At 43.5% G+C, this 17,968-nt stretch overlaps 1 protein-coding gene across 1 annotated transcript in view; it reads right to left on the reverse strand.

Moving 5' to 3' along the window:
- The window catches only part of CALD1 (caldesmon 1), a 195,499-nt gene extending 179,386 nt beyond the window's left edge, over positions 1-16,113 (reverse strand). The window contains exon 1 of the mRNA XM_083464294.1: positions 15,800-16,113. The gene's annotated coding sequence lies outside the window, so the exon portion shown is untranslated. The remainder of the gene's footprint in view (positions 1-15,799) is intronic.
- Between the last annotated feature and the right edge of the window lie 1,855 nt (positions 16,114-17,968).

Below are 17,968 nucleotides of genomic sequence, written 5' to 3' on the forward strand. Positions count from 1 at the left end.
ACAATATGAAACCATTGTATCACCATGTGAGGAACTCCCATGTGGTGGTTTCAAATGATTTCCAAGTTGCATTGCACTGGAGCCTCGGCTCAGTGTAGTCTCAGAGACTCTGGGAACCTTATGGCTTGAGATGGAGACTGAGCTTGGTGAATCCTCTTCAGGCATAGAGGGCAGAAGAAAGGTAATATCTGTTCCTGTGGCTGGCAGCCTCAGCTCCCTATCATTTGACCTCAGGGAACATGAAAACACACTCCAGACACCTTCAGACAGTATATTTGAAACACTGCATTAAGCAATAATGGATTCCCGCAAATAACTATGGAAGCGTGGTTTGTTAATGGTGCTGAGAGTTGTTAAAGGTAAAGGGACCCCTGACCATTAGGTCCAGTCGTGGCTGACTCTGGGGTTGTGGCGCTCATCTCGATTTATTGGCCGAGGGAGCCGGCGTACAGCTTCCAGGTCATGTGGCCAGCATGACTAAGCTGCTTCTGGCAAACCAGAGCAGCACACGGAAACACCATTTACCTTCCCACCAGAGTGGTACCTATTTATCTACTTGCACTTTGACGTGCTTTTGAACTGCTAGGTTGGCAGGAGCAGGGACCGAGCAACGGGAGCTCACCCCGTTGCAGGGATTCGAACCGCCGAACTTCTGATTGGCAAGTCCTAGGCTCTGTGGTTTAACCCACAGCGCACTATTCTACTCACAGAGCTGCAATTCCTAAATTTTGCTGGGAAGAGCAATTGGTTGTCAAACTGCTCAGAGAACTGTAGCTCTGTGAGGGGAATGGGGGTCTCCTAACAATTCTCAGCACTCTTAAACCACAACTCCCAGAATCCTCTGGGGGAAGAAGATAGTTAAATCAGTATCAATAGTTCTTTAAGTGCAGGATGTGATATCAATAGTTCTTTAAGTGCAGGATGCAATAGTTCTTTAAGTGCAGTATCAACAGTTCTTTAAGTGCAGGATGGCCCCTACTTCAGGTAAATCACAGGTTTTTCCCAGGGAAAGAGATGGGACAAAAAAAAAAGGAACCTCTCAGACTCATGACTATAAATCAAGGGTCAAATGGAAGTGTGGATGAGTTAAGCAAGTAAAGGAAGAATACAACCACTTCTTGCAAGTTAATACTGTATGACATCAGACGTGTTTAATTTTTAGTTTTTGCAAGAGGGCTTTTCGCATCTGTTGCAGCTTTTAGGAATGGAAGGAAACTAACGGGGAAAGAGAAGTAATGTAAAAAGATTAACAACACTTAAAACACCGCAGAAAATAGGCAAAGATGATACCCTGACATATTTGTATAAGTATAAAGGTTAAAATTTGGCTTTTGCAGAACTATTTTTTAGTGTGGGAACAAACTTGGGAAGATTTTGGCACAGAGAAGAAAACAAGCTAAGAGGAAAACACTGATTTTGCCTATATAAACAAGAGAAGGAATCAAAGTGGAAAGAGAAGCAACTACTGAGTGAACTTGCAAAATGTTATACAGAATCATATTCTTTGGTTAAGACTTCAAAGGATCACCATGGGAACATTCTTAATAAAATGGTGAGGAGGAGGATAATGAATGTTTAACGGTGGTGTTATTTAAGTAGTTAGTACAGTTCTAGATCATCTACTAAGAAATAAGAGCTTAGGATTAGATGACTGTGTAAAGATGAGTTTGGGATGTAACACTAAACTGTGGTTAATCAGAAAGGCAAGCAAATATTCTGATCATGTCTGTACCAGAGGAAGAGAAAGGAGTGGAAGAGCATGCAAAACCAACGCTTGCCTAAACTGATTCCCGTAACAATAAACTATAGCATTTTATTGTCTCCAAATAGAGCCAATATGTTAATGCTACAGCCTTAGAATAAGGATGAAACTTATGACTAAACCATTAAAATGAGCTGTAAGGAGATCATGGAGGAACAATTAAGTGTTTTAGCATCTTATTCACCTCAAAAATCAAACATCTGTGATATCTATTGATGGTCAGCTACCAATTTGAGGGCCACAGGTCAGTGGCTGGAGTGGCCAATGTATGTCCATGCCCATGCACACTTACAAGCCACACATTCATCCATCACACATATGACTAGTGCTTTTTTTCTTTTAAAAAATGTTTAGGGGTACTCTCATTTTCCTACTCATATTGAAATACTGCCCCTCAATGAGGCCAAACTTAGATTCAAAAAATGTTTAGGGGTATGCGTACCCCTGCGTACCCCCCCCCCCAGAAAAAAAGCACAGCACACGACACAGAATACTCCCCTCTCCATCCCTCTCACACACATGAATAGTCATGCATGCACATGTATGCAAGGGCACATGTAACCAGCATCTCCCAGCTTCTTCCCTTCAGTTTTTACACAGATCTGCTTCAGGACTTATACAAAAAGGCAGAGTTTCCACCTACTCTAGTACTAAAAGAGGAATGCTGCCTTTTAATCTTAAAAAGCAGGGGAAAGGTCTTCATTTCAAAACTCTGTACTGTGGTGTTAGTCCTAAAGACCGGAGATAGAAGATACCTTTGGCTGCCCTTTAGAGAAGATCTCTAAAGAAAAGGCAGAAGGGTTTTTATCTCCCTTTCAGGAGATAAAGAGCTCCCCCTGCTCTTTGGAGATGGCTCTCCGAAGAACAGGGAGAAACACCTACCTCCCTATCAAACGAGGCACTAAATCCACAGGGGCTGGTGGGCCACTTTTTCCTGGGCAACGGGCTGCATAAGGCATGCAGGCTGTGAATTAGCCACTCCTATGTGTAGTCAATTAAAACCCAGTACTCAGCAAGGTCTTGAAATATGAAGCAGTACAAGTGTCCACTAGAGGCAGGCAGAAAAGACAGACCACTAGACTCCAGCCACCCAATGCACACACTCGCAACTGGTGCAAGAATCCCAAGAGAAGAAGGAGGAGGAGGAGGAGGAGGAGGAGGAGGAGGAGGAGGAGAAGAAGAAGAAGAAGAAGAAGAAGAAGAAGAAGAGAGGAGGAGGAGGAGGAGGAGGAGTTTGGATTTGATATCCTGCTTTATCACTACCCAAAGGAGTCTCAAAGCAGCTAACAATCTCCTTTCCCTTCCTCCCCCACAACAAACACTCTGTGAGGTGAGTGGGGCTGAGAGACTTCAGAGAAGTGTGACTAGCCCAAGGTCACCCAGCAGCTGCATGTGGAGGAGCGGAGAAGCGAACCCGGTTCCCCAGATTATGAGACTACTGCTCTTAACCACTACACCACACATTGAGTGCCTGGTCATGTTCCAAATACTTTGGGAGAACTGGCATCCTGAAACATGGGGTATACATAATTGTCACAAATCAATAAATGATTTCAAAGGACTTCACAGCAAAATGTGTATTATATTCCTAAGAATTTTTGTTCCAACTGCTGCTAATAGTTATTAAGAATTGTGATTTAGAGAAAGGGCACTTTCAACTCAGAGAGGAAAAAACAGAGAATCTAAGTGAGGATACTCCAGAAGCCCAAGCAGTTAAGTTAATCTTAATTAAAACACAGAGCCCTAAATATGACAGATACCACAAAATATGGAACTGGAATCTAGGAATTGAAGTACAGGATCATACACGGAGAATAAAAATTCCTTGTGTATCAGTCTAATCAAGATTCTAAGTTCATTGCAAGATGGTATTTGACACTCTGGGACCTCAAAAACCTTTTCTTTCTTTCTTTTCTTTTTACAGGAATGCTGAATTTTAACTGCTGCAATGTGGAGTCTGATGAACATATGCTGTGATGGCCTTGCCATTATTTTAGGGTCAAATAACCGGAAGAAGAGCAAAAAGAAAACCCATCAACAACCCATAAATAATTTTTCAAAGCAGGAAACTGGTCTCGCATTTCACTCAAATAAACTGCTCGAATCTCATTTGTGAATTTTTGGAGACAAAGGAGATGCTCTGTCTTAAACTGTGAGAACAAAACTAGGCCTAGAACCTTAATCTAGGTCAGGATAGGAACCATTTTCAGTCTGAGGAGGGCATTCCCTTCTGGGCAATTTTCCAGGGACCACATGCCAAAAAGCTGGCCAAAAAGCCACAGGCCAAAGCTGGTGTAGCAATAAATATAAAAGTTTTTATACACCGGGCAAGTTCTTCTTCACACTCTCACCTGTCCCTCATTACCCTCCATCAGGCAAGCAAAAGGCAGTATCAGAGTTCAGTGACACAGTCCTGACAGGCAATGACACTCAAGCAAGACCAGTGAGGGCTAAGCCCTGGGTAGAGGGCAGACAGCCAGGGTGATATGTGGTGTGAATAAAGTCCCAGGGCCCAGAGAAGCTTGGAAGGCTGCATTCAGCTCCTAGGCCTGAGATTTCCCTCCCCTGCTTTAGGAACTCCTTAGAGAGAAGATGGCAGCTTGCAATTGCCATGACTCCTGGGAAGACTGTCACCACTGATGGGGTGGATCTAAACTCGGGGGGCAGAGAGGAACACTATAAATAAGTCAGAAATTAGATCATTTTAACACAAGAAAAAAATCCCTATGGAAAATAGTGTTTTAAAATATCCTGCTCTCCAGCGCCATCTGGTGTTGCATGTTCATAGCACGTTCAAATAGCTGCTGTTGTTTTTTTGCTAATGTAGCTGAGTCCTTGGTAAATTTTACGCCTGCTTTGTCACCTTTCCACCCACCCACTCCTCCCTGAAATTATACAGTACTGGGGAAATTGGAAAGGCAGACATTTTCGCCCAGTCTGCATTTCTGTCCTCTGTCTCTCTGTTTCTCTCTCCCTGTCACAGGCCTCCACAACTTATGAGCCACTGAGCCAAAAACACCAAAACCAGCCCCTAAGCAGCCCAAGAGGAAGTCTCTAAGATTTCTGTTTTTGCAGTCCTCCTCAAATTCCACAATCTAGGGGACCTCGCAGCCCACGAGACATGGCTGGCAGGCTTTATTCAGTCTGATGGCTCATGACTTTCGCAAGCCTGCCTCTTATGAATTGCTGTATTTACACCGAGCCTTCCTAGGTACATAAAAAGTGCTCCAAAGCTCCAGTTATCCTTGACCTGTTAATGATGGGCTCAGGTGTTTACAAACGGGACCGAAAAGCTCTTAAATCCTAACCACAAGTTACTTACTGATTGAAGAATCTGTTTGCCGAATACTTGTGCCTTTCTGTGGTCAACGTGGTAACTGCCAAGGAAATTAAACAGAAGTCTCCTAAAAAAAATTTAAAATGGAACCATCTTTGGGCATTAGGACCCTGGCTCTAAATATACCTACAGGTCCCATGAAATCCAAAGGGCTTGTGTACCATCAGTGGTATTGTTAATTCAGCATTTCGTAGATTCCCCAAGCTGTTTGTTGTTCCCAGTACAGTGGTACCTCGGGTTAAGTACTTAATTTGTTCCGGAGGTCTGTTCTTAACCTGAAACTGTTCTTAACCTGAAGCACCACTTTAGCTAATGGGGCCTCCTGCTGCCACTGCACCACCAAAGCACAATTTCTGTTCTCATCCTGAAGCAAAGTTCTTAACCTGAAGCACTATTTCTGGGTTAGCGGAGTCTGTAACATGAAGCGTATGTAACCTGAGGTACCACTGTATCTGGTTTTCAGAGGCAGACTGTCCCACACCCTCCAAGTGTCCCTATTTTCCAGGGACAGACCCAGAATTACAAAAACCATCCTGGCTTCTGATTTGATCCTGGAATGTCCCTGTTTTCCCCACCACTGCCACCACCACCGAGCTTGGGGTGAGCCATGCTTGTCCTGAGCAGCAGTGGAAGATATAGGGGAGCATCCTGTGGCCCCTCTGTTGTCTCCTCCCTTGGGCAGCTGATAGTGGTTACTGAAGAGTGGGCAAAGAGGAGGAGAAGCTGCCCCTGTTGAGGCCCTGCCTGGTGTGACGTGCCAGCTCTGAGGTGCAGCCAGAGAGCTGGGCTGCCCTGGGTGGGAAGAAAGGGGCAGCAGAGCACAAGGAGTCTTGATTTTATTTTAATTTAAAAATTGTTCCATGTGCCCATATCTAAAATCTTGCCCCTTTCTAGCTAGCTATCTACACCACCACAACCCAGAAACCTCTGCGCCACCAGCAACCCCAAAAAGTGATTTAGATGCAGGCATCCCCGTGTGACGTTAACATATGAGAAAGTGCTGGAGGTGAAATAGTTAAACAGGTTACCCAATCAGAACCCAGGGGGGTGGAGTCAGAGGGACTATAAAACCAGCTCTGGGAGGGGCAAAGGGGGGAGTTTGTTGGGAGTTGAGTGGTTGGTTGGAGTGGGAGTGAATTGGGATAGAGTCTGTGGGTAGGTCTGTGAGTTAGTGTAGCGAAATAAGCTGAGTCAGGAACAGTTAGGAACTAGGAAGACATTTGAGAGGTGGTTTAGTGAGTGAGAGCAGGTAGCGGAAGTTATAGGTCCAGATAGGCACCCCATGATTGTAATGAACCGATACTGTTTATGATACCACACGCTTGTTAAAATGCAATTAATAAACAAAAGTTTATGTTTCAATTTAACCCTGACTGGACTCAGTATTGTACCTGGTAGGGCCTGGGTGGTGGCAGCGAGAAATAAAGTGGTGGCACAGGGATCAATAGACGGTGAAATGTCCGGGGACCCTGTGAGATCGCCACACCCCACTGCGGGATTTTCCTGGTTCCTTCATAGGCAATTGGAGACCTCCTTGTCTCCCCCAGGGCCACGCAGGAGCAAAGGAGACAGCGAGCCAGGCAGGAGCTCTGAGGCGCTTGAAAGCCGGAAAGGTTTGGAGCCACTTTGATAACCGAAGCTTCGGGAGGCAGCTGTCAACGTGAGCAAGCTGAACGGAAAGGTTATTGTGATTATTTTCAAGCTGGAAAAGTGAGCAATGCCAACTGTTGCCTCAGAAGAATATTTCAAGCAAGGGGGCAAGCTTTCCTAGCCTGGTGGCCTCTCCAGATGGCAACTTCCATCAGCATCAGCCAGCACACAGGTTGAGGAAGGCTACAACAGAGTAGGGAAGTGTCTCCAGCTTCACCGGATCATTGCCAGGACAGATTATTCGTGGCTGAGGGCTAGGATCTCATGCTTAGGCGCTGCTTATGTGGAACTGGAAGATGGTTCAGATTTAAAATCTCAATGCCGTTTAATTTAATCAAGATTGGAAAAACTTTGTGGATTATTTTAAAGAACACTGCAAGAACGTGGAAACATTAGCAGGGTTGCTGCAGCATTTAGGAGCTGAAGGCCGAATTATGATGTGAAAAATAATTGGAAATTAATTGGGGAAAATAATTAGATGCAATGAAAAATATAAAAGAAAAAAATGGAAACCGGGGGCGGGGGGAGTCAATCAATGCAAATTTGTTTTTTGTTTTTTAAAAAAAGTTTTTATTGCATTTTTTCCAATCACAGACAAAGTAAGAAAAAGAAAAAGAAAAGACAAAAAAAGAAAAAGAAGAAAACCATAACCTTTCAACAACTTGTTTCAACTTTCTATCGAACTTCCCCACATCTCCCGCACAATGCGTTCTTAACAATAAATTTATCAGCAAATTATAACCTTGTTTCATGTGTTTCTTTTGTACTTTCCATTGCAATTTTAAGTTTAAATCCCTTATTATCCATTTACTCTAAAAGCAAAACATATTATCATTTTTAACCATTTAAACTTTGATTCTTTCAATAATATTATCCAATTTCATATATATGCCACTCTCATTGCTGGAGCTAACATTTCAAGTCATGCGGCATTTTAAAGTTCATATAACTTATGAAATTTTTGCAAATAGTCCTTGAATTTCTTCCAATCCTCCTCCATTGCTTCTTCTCCCAAATCTCGGATTCTGGCAGTCATCTCGGCCAACTCCATGTAGTCAATCAGTTGCGTTTGCCACTCTTCCAGTGTGGGCAAATCTTGAGTCTTCCAATATTTGGCGATAAGTATTCTTGCTGCTGTGGTAGCATACATGAAAAACGTTCTATCCTTCTTTAACACCTTTTGGCCCATAATGCCCAAGAGGAAGGCCTCCGGTTTCTTAGGAAAGGTGTACTTGAACACCTTTTTTAACTCGTTATAAATCATTTCCCAGAAGGCCTTCACTCTTGGACAGGTCCACCAAAGGTGAAAAAATGTTCCTTCAGCCTCCTTGCACTTCCAACATTTGTTATCAGACAAATGGTATATCTTAGCAAGCTTGACTGGGGTCATGTACCACCTGTATATCATTTTCATAATGTTTTCTTTCAAGGCATTACATGCCGTAAATTTCATACCGGTGGTCCATAACCTTTCCCAGTCAATCAATGCAAATTTGGATTGGATATCTATGTGTAAGAAAATTGTTGTTATTAGAAAAATTGAAAATAAAATACTAAAAATAAAAAACAAAATCTCAATTCCAGAACTGGTGTACTGCTCAAAATCCTAGAGAGGCTCAAGATCACTGGGGTTACTGAGCTAATTTTGCAATTAAAAAAAAAAAACCTGAGTAGTGTGAGTATTTTCAACATATACTATCTGTTTACCCTTTAAAAAAATAAAAGACATGCATATCAATGGTTGATCAAACCATAGGAACCCCTTCCTCAAACCCCATTTGCATCCAGTTCAAGCTTTTGTCCATTAAACTCCTTAATGTACTTGTCCTACAATCTCCCCTCACCTCCTTATTTCTCATTATACCCTTCCTGTGACCTGTGCTCCTCCAATATACTTCCACAAGGACCCTGCTTATTATTCTTTATTCCCTCTCCTTTCAGAACGGCCATGTGATTCCGTTTCTCTCCCATCAAGTCTGTCCTCAAAACACCCCTGAACATTTGGCTTAACTCCCTGCTCCATGTTCTTGAACACTTTCCCTGTCAAATCCACCAACAGCCACGCTTGGAAATAAACTAGTGGATGAGATGGGTCATGCATATGACCCAGTAATTGTGTTCTTAAAAAGGAGAGAGGGCACGTTTCAAAAGCCCCCTCCAAAATCCCAGGACTGAGGAATTGCTTATTTACAAACGTGTTTTATGGCAATGCTGATCATATCTCCCCACAGATTAGCTGGTGTGAAGAAAGTTTGCCTCGTAAATCTGTTGTTTCTGTCCTTTGTGTTCTTTAAAACTACAAATATAAAGTTCCTGACGAGTCTGAGTTACCAGATTCTTAAGGGCAATATTCCCAGCATTGTTTTGGGTTTCGTTGTAACTTGTCAATCTGTGTGTGTGGCGGGGGTGAGGGGGGCATGCATACATATTGACGTATCCCACAACCTCTGGGAAGTTCCAAGCTAAAAAGTATTTATGACTAGACATGGTGTTCTACACAGTTCTATGAGCCAATTTCCATTATTCCCCCTTTTTTCCTATTTAAGGACATCCAACCAATGAATGTGCAAACGGGCGGGTTGCTTATTGTCTTGTTTTTACACCCTGCGCAGCGTCTCTCAGAGGACCCTTATTTATTATCGGTATGAGCAGAGCATTGAAATATGTAGTGGAAGTTTCCACAGAGCCAAAGCTTTTCCAAGTAGGGTACTTTCCCACCGCTGCCTGTCCTGGTTCCAGTTGCTCAGATCACAAATTCTAGTCTCATCAATAGGTTCATCTTAAAAAATAGCCCATCAAATTTCATTCCCAAAGAATAATCAGCCTTCCCAAGTTAAGGTTGATGCCAAAGTTTTGCGTGTGCATATGTGGCCTTGTTCTGTTGGGGTTGATATTTAAAGCAAAGCCAGCAGTGGGCAGGAATGGGTTAAAAGTGAAGAGGGCACTCCTTTTTCAGGGTTTTGTTGTTGTTGTTTTGCCTCTTTTCTCTATCTTCTCCCTTCTTCCCCCATCTTTTTGCCACTTCTTCCACCCCATTTTCCCTCTCCTAGCAACCTCCATGATATTATGCCGAAGGCTACAGAAGGGTGTAGCCTGTCCATGAACTCTGGTGATGCCTCTTTGGTTTCCTGGATAGAGAGGGGTGCATTATTTACTTCCTGGTCCTGTCCACCAGTGGCATGTGGCCCCTGGAAGGTTATCCAGAAGGGGATGTGGCTCTTGAAGTGGAAAATAATAATAATAATAACAATTTATTTATACCCTGCCCATCTGGCTGGGTTTCCCAGCCACTCTGGGCAGCTTCAACATAACACTAAAATACAATAACCTATTAAACATTAAAAGCTTCCCTAAACAGGGCTGCCTTCAGATGTCTTCTAAAAGTTTGGTAGTTATTTTTCTCTTTGACATCTGGTGGGAGGGCGTTCCACAGGGTGGGTGCCACTACCAAGAAGGCCCTCTGCCTGGTTCCCTGTAACTTGGCTTCTCGCAGCGAGGGAACCACCAGAAGGCCCTCGGCGCTGGACCTCAGTGTTTCCCATCTGTGCCTTAGGCTCTCCTCTGCTTGGAAACCCTGGTGAGAGCAGTCACAAGGATGCTCCCCCTTTGGCCTTGCCAGTTGTGCAGGCTGCTTGTCATTCACCAAGTCCCTGAGAACGGAGGCTGTCACAAAAACGCAGGCTACCTTTGCTACTCGGGGAATGCTGCCAATTTCACATCCTTCCTCCAGGTTAGGGATGGTTGAATCTGCCAACTTCTGGTCATTATACATTTCTCATGTTTTCACCCATAATTTCATTCCACTCTCTTTCCACATTCATCTGATTTTTTATTTTTATTTCTAATGCAAAAACAAAACTCCTTTCAAAATACATATTTCAGTGAGTATTTTGACAGATGAACGTCCAGGAACTGCAGAATTTGGAAATGTGGAAAATCTGTTGGATGCCTAAGTCCCAAGCTGCACATTAGTCCAAGAGATCCTGATAAGGCCATTTCATATAGGAATTCACAAGGACTAAAATCCCTCAATTGTCCCTAGGTAAACTTTCCGCCTCCACATTCATATTACTTGGAAGGAAAGAACTCCATAAATGTAAACTCCTGAGGAAGTCCAGTTTGCTAAAACAAAAAAAACCATTGAAACCAATAGACTTCAAAAGCACTGTGTGTGTTCCACAGAAGGGCTGGAGCTTGTACAGAACACAGCATTAAGCACCTTGAACACAGCTTTCATTATTTTAATGATAGGAAAAGCCCTGTTCAAATATTCTCATTGGGTAGAAGGAATGCAGAGGAGGGGGGTGGGAAAGAAGAGTGGGACCACACCACTGGCTCTGCCCATGACCTTCACATGTAGACACATAGACCTAAAAAAGATACTCCATGTGATAAGGAACCCCAAGTGTGCACAGTACCCCACCATGTGATATTTCTGCATCATAAAGCTCTAGAAGTACAATATAGGATGCCCTTTATAGGCCTTCAGATCTATGCAAATGGTGCACAGTAATGAGGCAGGGCCAGTAGTGATGTATGGAAGTGAGAGCTGGACCATCAAGAAGGCTGATCGCCGAAGAATGGATGCTTTTGAATTATGGTGCTGGAGGAGACTCTTGAGAGTCCCATGGACGGCAAGAAGATCAAACCTATTCTTAAGGAAATCAGCCCTGAGTACTCACTGGAAAGCCAGATCCTGAAGCTCCAATACTTGGCCACCTCATGAGAAGAGAAGACTCCCTGGAAAAGACCCTGGTGCTGGGAAAGATTGAGGGCACAAGGAGAAGAGGGCGACAGAGGATGAGATGGTTGGACAGTGTCCTCAAAGCTACTAGCATGAGTTTGACCAAACCGTGGGAGGCAGTGGAAGACAGGAGTGCCTGGCGTGCTCTGGTCCATGGGGTCACGAAGAGTCGGACACGACTAAACGATTCAACAACAACAACAATGAGGGAGGGAACACCAATGAAGTTCCTTATAGATACGGAGAAGGTCTGAGCTAAGCTGCAATTTCTGTGGCACCCAACCAGAAAATGAAGAACTGGTCAGAGGTGAACTCCACTCAGCTTGACTCAAAACAGTTATTTATGAGCTTTCTTTTTCTAGCTCTGGAGACTTGGGTTCTTTCCCAAGCCACGCCTGGTGCTAATTGCTGAAGAGCTGCAGTTTCTTGGAGCCTAAAAACAGCTTCTGGAGGCCTTTTGCAGAGCTACGATTCAGACAAAAAACAGGCAATGTTTTTGATGGGGTCGCAGATCGTGCATGTGAACAATCTTCTATCACATTCTGAGCCAGATAATAACTTCTAATTGAAGCTGTGCTCGATTTGAAATACATCCAAGCATTATGAGCTGGAGAAATTCATATTCCAAACCAGGTGACAAAGATGTTTGGCGAGATATTTCTGAGAAGAACCTGCTGGACTGTCCATTAAGAGGGATGCCGACCCAATGCACAAACCAAAACACACCTCTTCTAACAACCCGCAGGGTCCACTTTCCTCATCGATACATTAGTACCCACATCACAAGAAAATAATTGAAAATATGTTAACGTCCGCAAATACTAAGGATTTTTTGCAAACCAAAGTTAATATGAACAACACATTCTGACCAAAGGCATACGATCTGAAGAGAAACCAGAATATGCACCATTCTAACTTCCAGTGCTATAGCGACAGCCTTGTGACCCCTTCCCTCATCTTCCTCCCAAAGGCTTTGAAACAGAAATAACAGGAGGGGGCACACAGCTCAACACTGAAGGGGTATCTTGGTACGATGGACCCACACTCAGGATCTTCACATTGATTTATTTAAACTTAATAACAAGTGTGATTTGGACTGGGATTACAGTGCAGGATGTGGAAGAGTTAACTCTCCATGTGCCAATATGCCATAATTTCACACACACCCCCCAGTTAAAATTGCTGAGCTGCAGGCAGCAATTCAGAGGGGAACAGGAGATAAGCCCTCATCAAGGGACAAAGGGTTCTCGCCAAGAGCTGTGCAGAAACATACCAGAACTAGGAAAGCATTGTCGCTGAGGCAAGGCTTCAGACCAAACAGGAAGTTTTTTATAGTCCTTCCTCGCCAGCTTGGGTGGGTGGAGCCAGTCCAGAACCTGAGATCACTTCACTGCCCAACTGTTCCAACCTGAAGTTCTTAAAGGTAACCATATGGGGCAACCATACACTGAGCCAACAGTGTTGCAGTGCTGGCACATACACCCCTCCCAATTTGCTATTTGCCACGCTGGTAGGGGGACATACCTGCAAAGAGGTTGTGGAAGGGTTAAATGTGGAACAATGACTGCAAGTGAGATCATGCTTAACCCTTCCCTCACCAGCACTATGTCCCTGATCCAAAGTGGAGAGAGAAATGTTCCTGATTCCAGAGCTGCTTTGGCCCTTAATTATTACAGAACAAAGCCTTTATTGTTTTATTAACAAAGGTGCTTCCAGCTGGATGTGAATCATAAAAAGAGTTCTCCACATGCATGCAATTGTCAGCGTATTTCATCCAGATCAGGAGTGCCCACTTGCATAAAATATTGGTGGGAGCAGGTAAGCCCTGCCCAGTCGTTCACACACCGTTTGAATGGCAATGCCCATCAATTTTGGGGGCGATGCAGCTTCCTCAAAAATGTTATTGGGGAGCCAAAGACTCCTCTGCCCCAATGAGTTGAATCCTATGATCCAAATATCCAATTTCTGGGGAAAATGGGGGGGGGAGCACACTTGTTGCCAATGACCCGTTTGCAAATTCAGCACCTTGTCAATCCCTTTCTGCAACCATCCCCATTCACTCACTTGCAAATCAGATCCACTGCAAAATCAGCTGAAGTAAGGATATTAAATTATGCTGCTTCAGCATCCGAAGTGCCCCTGTTGTATTTGCATATGCACCTGGCCTGTACACATCTCTCTGTGCGGAAGATTAAGCTGCATACAGACAATGACTCAGTGTTAAAGTGATCCAGTCCATCTTTCTGCCAGAAGCCAAGAGTGGAAGACTGGACTGGACCACTTCTCAGTTGCCCCGTTCCTTGTCCAGATGCTCATGCGGAAGGAAATAAGTTTTCCCCTTCATGATTAATAGGAGCTTGGGGGGGGTGTTGATTTGGAAATCAGCTGGAGGGCAAAGAGCTAAGAAGTCCACTGCCTTGATGCAGCAGCCCTGATCCACTATCAGTAGTCACATCACAACTTAAGGAAATGCGGTTGGAATTTCCACACCCAGAGCTCATACATCATGCCTAGTTTGACCAAGAGACTGATTGGTAGGTTGAAGGCAACATTGGACCATAGAGGCAACACTTACAAGGCACTGTACTCCCTTATAAGTTGTAAGCACCGCTAAAAGGAATTGGAATTTAAAAGCAGCGTTGCTTAATGAACTGCATGCTGTGGCAATCCTTATGAAACAGACCTGATTCTGATGTATGGGTTATCTATTGCATATTTCGTTGTGTTGACGGTTTAGATCTCATTCATTGTTTCTTGGGCAATTTCACACATTGTTCAGGCTTATCACCAGCCAACTGCAAGTCCCTCCCAAGTGTAATTGTCTAATTCAAGTGCTTGATGCATTCCCACATTACATTTGTAAGTTATATCTAAACTGTAACATGTGAAGTGGACCTAAGGGCCTTTCCATGCATTATGGGGCAGTAAACCCAGGTTTGTGACTGGGTATCCCCTGGTCAGGGAGCTGCCTCTGTGACAAGTGTTTCCAAGTGATACAAAGACTGCCCAACACATGTCTGATTCACACATTACATTTTTGGGTGTCTACCAAAAGAATGTGAATGTGTGCAATGATCTTATGAAAAAAGCGCATCCTGGGAGAGCACACCTCTCCTCATCTCAAATTAATTTAAAGGCGTTTGCTCAGCGGAGGTTCCTGGTAGCTTGTCCTTGATGTTTTTAAGAGAGCTTTCCCCTACATAGCCCCTTTTCCAGGGCAAAAAAGATCCACAATGAACGAAAACAAAATATAGGCACAGCCACATACCAAGAAAAGGAAGCTTGGGCTACCAAAAAGAAAGAAAAGAAAGCCATTTTGTTCAGCAAAAGCAAACAAACACTATATGCCCATCTTTGGTTCTGGGTGAAGGATATTGTCTCCTTTAAACATTTCCACCCCTTTGCTCCCATTATTACTAGCATTAAGAGAAATTCTGTGCTTTCCAGAATATCATCGCCTTCTACTCACAAAGTCATCAGAGCATGTCAGGAGTGCTTTAAACGTCTGCTTCCAGTCTTTGCAGAGCGACAGTCTGGCTCACCCTCCCACACTCACTTTATTATCAGCCAGTTCCACCCATGAACATTTCTTCTGTTAACCGGAAAGGCTCCCTCATAAGAAACATCCTGGCAATAGGCAACATTACATGTGGAAGGCTAAAAACTAAAAACGGATGGAGACTACTTTCAACAAAGCTCCTCTTTTATGAAAGACAGTCGGAGCAAGACATCTGTTTCAGCAACATATCAAATCCATAACATTAACCAGAGCTTTGCCAGGTCTGTGCTAGTTGCGTTCTCTCTCTGCTGCTAAGCTTTTCAGAGCCCAGGTTTTGGACTCTTAAAAAGGCGGGGCGGGCTGGGGAGCAGAGAGACTAGTTTCCAGTTGTGCAGCTTTTCTTCCTCAAGTTTTGAAACAAAAAGCCCACGCTTTAAAAAGGAGATTAACAGCCCTGTTACAACAGGAGATAAAACACCCCATCTAAGAGGGTAGTTGTTATCCGTCTCCCAATGACAGACAGGTAAGAAATCCTGCTGCACTGAGTCTTCGTTCTGTGCAAACATACCCATCGTACTTACACATATACAATAAAAAAACGTATCTCCGGGAAACATCAGACTCTGGCATCCCTCCTCCATTAATTCAACACTGAGCATCATTGCAAAGCTGCGAGGCGCTCTTTGCAAGACCTCTAACGCTTGCTTTGCGTTTGTTTTAATGGGAATGCTCCTGCAAATTATCCACAGTGCAAGTGCAAAAAGGGAAAAGCCCTCTTGATTTATTTATCGTTCGTTGAGCCCTTACCTCAGCAGCAGAAACTGTTCTCAGACCGGTCTAGGCAGTGAGGCTCTGGCTGTTTCCTGGCGGCAGCAGCAGAGCATAAGAAGCACCCAGGCAGTCTAAGCCCCGCAAGCCCTAGTCCATGGAACTAAACTCTCTCCTTGGCCCCTCCCAAAAGTCAGTGCTAAGTGAATACATATCCCTTATGTTTAAAATTGGCAGCCAGTGGTATGCATTGTCCTCAATTTATTCTAATAAGCAGCCAATGGCTAGGCTTCAGCCAAAGGTGGGGTCAGCCAGCCTGAAGGGATGCCTGTCATTCCCTAGGCACGCTCAGGAAGCCACTCATAAGAAAACCAAGACCTAAAAACCTCCGAAAATTCGCACAAGCTGCCAAAACTGTCTTGCTCCATGCCCTTTTTTGGTTATCCTTCGCAGGGCCTCTGAAAGTAAATCCTCTGTCAGGAACAATCATAAGAAATGTTAATCTTGGAGAAAGAGGCTCTCTTGTTGAACACAAATGGAGGGTGGTTTTTTTGTGTATATATATATTTTAAATGAAATATATTGGAAACGGGGGTGGGGGGGAGAGAATCGGTCTCTGCATATTTACTGATGCATTCATTTTGGAGAGGAGGAGGTGGGATAAAATTAAAAGCAAGGCATTCGATGCAAACAAAATACAGCGACACCGTATTTTGGGAATGAATACCAGATGTTTCAGAAGTATTTCCTTTATCATTTCGAATCTGCTGGGAAAGGAAAGTGGAAGGGAGAGTGAAAAAGATGAGTTAGCGGGCTTTGGAAGCATTTTGCACAGAGAAGGAAGCATTTTCATTTGCATGTACAACTATTAAAATACTATTAAAATACGCTGGTTTCTCTTTTTAAAAAAATAACTCTATAGTCCTTGCATATCTCTCATGGCATTGTTGTTGGGGGGTTTTTTTAAGACAACAACAACAACAACTCTGATCTGTTGAATTGCATCTTTCTAAATATCTGGCTAGCTATTCCAGCTATTTGTCCCTCTCTCCAAAAGGAAAAGCCACAGCTCAGTGACAAGTTTTTTCATGCTTTTTCATGGAGAAGGTTCTCCCCTTCAGTTCTTGGCATCTCCAGTTAAAAGGTTGATATAACACATATGGATGCAGGAGAAACTCAATTCAGTTCACATTTAAAGCTGAATCTATCAAATTGACACTTTATTAAACAATATGCAAAACCAAAACAAAGGAGTCCTCCGAAATTCGCACTCATCTGAATTTTACCATGCAGTTCGCCAACAAATGTTTACAAAAATTCACACATTGGGGGAGTGGAGCTAAACAAATGAAGGCACTAGTGAAAATAACCTACAGAATGTGTAATATTAGGGGAAATTGCTTGTAAAAATATTTGTCTGTTAGTCAAGATATAAAAATTTATCAGGAAAAAATTTGTAGCTGACTTTGGGTGTCATAGAACAGCAACAAATTGTTGGCTATTTTCCCAATAAGTGTGAGAGTCACTTGTGGGGTTTTCTGCCTCAGGTGCCATCTTTACTTGGTCAGCCTTGTGTACCATAGTGCTTGACTTGAGGAGAAGGGTGCCATTTTCTATTCTGCCCCTGGCAGCAAAATATATTGATTCAGCCACAATCCATCATAAGCAAATGGCTGCTCCATAACTACAAGGTGAGAGGGTGGGGATAAAATGTTGCATTTCAGGGCAACTCGCCATTACCCCTAATGGTGGAAGGGGCCACCAACAGCTGCCAGTTAGAAGGACACAGTGGGAGAGTTGGGTGCAATGACCATTTCCCCCCTTCCGTAGGCAACTTCAGGTTAACGGGTTAGGGGAGGGGCTATGTATAGCCACCTCGAATTTTGTGATAAAGTAGGAATTAGTATCTTAAATCAATAACTATTTACAGTGCTCTCTCCTCACCCCCAATGAAGAACCAGGAATCATGTTCCTTTCTGAGATAATAATATTCTCTCACTTAGCATGTTAGTGAGAGAATGCATGAAGCATTTGCTCACTAACAGCCCTTGTTATCCTTTCCTTTTCAATTCCTCCCTTTACTCTGCACAATTTTCTTACCTCCGCTGCTCCCTTATTTTCCTCTGTCTCTACTCTCTTTTCCCCTCTGTGCTCCGCTTCTGTTGTCTAAATTTGGACTCCTCTGCACAGGAATTATATTTTGCTTAG

The sequence above is a fragment of the Podarcis liolepis genome (genome assembly GCF_965112155.1).
Source record: "Podarcis liolepis genome assembly, chromosome: 10".
NCBI classification, from domain to species: domain Eukaryota; kingdom Metazoa; phylum Chordata; class Lepidosauria; order Squamata; family Lacertidae; genus Podarcis; species Podarcis liolepis.